Here is a 1,790-nt window from a genome sequence, read left to right on the forward strand (position 1 = left end):
ACCCATTTCTACCTAGAAATCCTGCCTCCTGCCCAGCCCAGGCCACACCTCCTGCCTAGCCCAGGCCATGCCTTCCTCAGAGGCACCAAGGATACCCCCTAATCCCTCAGCCACAGATTCCACCCATGAAACTTCTCTCAACGTTCTCTGCAACAGCCAGCCCAGTTCAAAGAAAAGACACACTCAGCTAAGTGGCTAGAGACTGAACACACACCTCTGCAAGCTATCTCAAAGTACCAATGGGGAAACTGAGGCCCGAGAAACAAAAAAAGAATGCTGCTGGTAACCACTTGCAAGTGGGCCCACACCGGAGATCCCTAACTCCACCTAACTCCACGGCATCCCCAGAGAAAAGGCACAGATGTTAAATCAGGCTTTAAAATTCTTGTCAGCGTTACAGAAATCCGAGTCTGGATGGGGGTGTGCGTTGGTGAGAATTGTTTTTCTACTTGGACAGGATCAGGGAGTTGAGACTCTCTGTTTTTGATAATGTTCTGGAACATTTAGGAGTAAAAACACCATAACATCTGCAATATTTTAAACAAAATACGGGGAGTAAGGGGTTCTTAGATTACCCCATAGGCATATTTGAATCCTCTGTTTGCACAGAGTTTGCAGTGTTTAGCTCGGCGTGGAGATGAGGAGACGCACGTGGAGCAATAGAGAACCCCAGGGCATTTTTGCAGTATTTCCTATGATGGAGCTTTGCTTGTTTATACTAAAGTGGGTGAGGACATAAGAGTCACAGGGGAGAGGTGGTTTTCATAGTCTTTGTCTTCCTCACTAACGCAGACTCCCAGATTGAGGGCAGTGTTACAGGACAAGCACACCCTGCTAAATGACTGTAATGATGGCCTGCTCCTTAATGCTGGGTGGTGAGCCTCTTTTCTTTCTTTTTTAAAACAAAGTTCTTACTAAAATGAAAAAATTAAAAGTTTTTTTTTTCTGTTTTCTTTTTTCCTTTTTTTTTTAACTCTGGAGGGAAGACACACACACCGCCAACCCACTGGCGAGTGACTAGCTCACTGGCTCTAGTCTTTGCTAGGACAAGCAGAACCTGGGGAATTAAAGGACGGCTATGGATTATGCTTTCTGTGTAGCCCTTCAAGCCTCCGCTGTCTGATGGGGGGGGTGTAGAAGTCACCCCCAGGTTTGGTCAGGAGAAAGGAATGGGGCCGGGAGGAACTACAGCCTTACGTATTTCCACCCAAACTTTGGGTCCCGCCTACACACATGTCTTCCAACGCTCGCCTATCTTTTCCTTCCTTGGAACTGTTTGGTTCAGAGCTGTGGCTCTTATCGTCTGGGATTTTTGAGTGGTCAGATCAGTGAAGCAACATACGGCAAAGGAAGAACTGGTCACTCCAGGGACAGGGAACTGCCTGGAGCCCAGAGTTTTAACCAGGGCTGAAACTTGAACAAGTTACATGGCCTCCCTGAGCCTCCATCCTCTGTGCAAAAGGGCAAGCAAGGCCAGGAAGAGCTCAGCAGGGAAGAGCACCGCTGCTCTTCCAGAGAAGCCAAGTTGCATTACCCACACACACTGATTGGCTCACGGTCATCTGCAACTCCAGAGGTCATTTCCCGGGCCCTGAACACATATGGTTTACAGACATACATTTAGGCAAAAACCGCATACATACATTTTTTTTTTAATTAAATGGGAATAACCAGAGTGCCCCAGCCTTCTCATCCACCTTCCCAGGTGCCCGTTTGAGAAACGTTTTTGGTTTTGGTTTCTATAAAAACGTTAGCTAGGCTGGGCGTGGTGGCGCACGCCTTTAATCCCA

General features: G+C 47.6%; 1 protein-coding gene across 1 annotated transcript in view; it reads right to left on the reverse strand.

The window, feature by feature from the left end:
* Ptgis (prostaglandin I2 synthase) overlaps positions 1-1,790 on the reverse strand; it is a 38,127-nt gene that overhangs the window by 31,384 nt on the left and 4,953 nt on the right. The window lies entirely within an intron of this gene.

The sequence above is a fragment of the Mus caroli genome, chromosome 2 (assembly GCF_900094665.2).
Source record: "Mus caroli chromosome 2, CAROLI_EIJ_v1.1, whole genome shotgun sequence".
Taxonomy (NCBI): domain Eukaryota; kingdom Metazoa; phylum Chordata; class Mammalia; order Rodentia; family Muridae; genus Mus; species Mus caroli.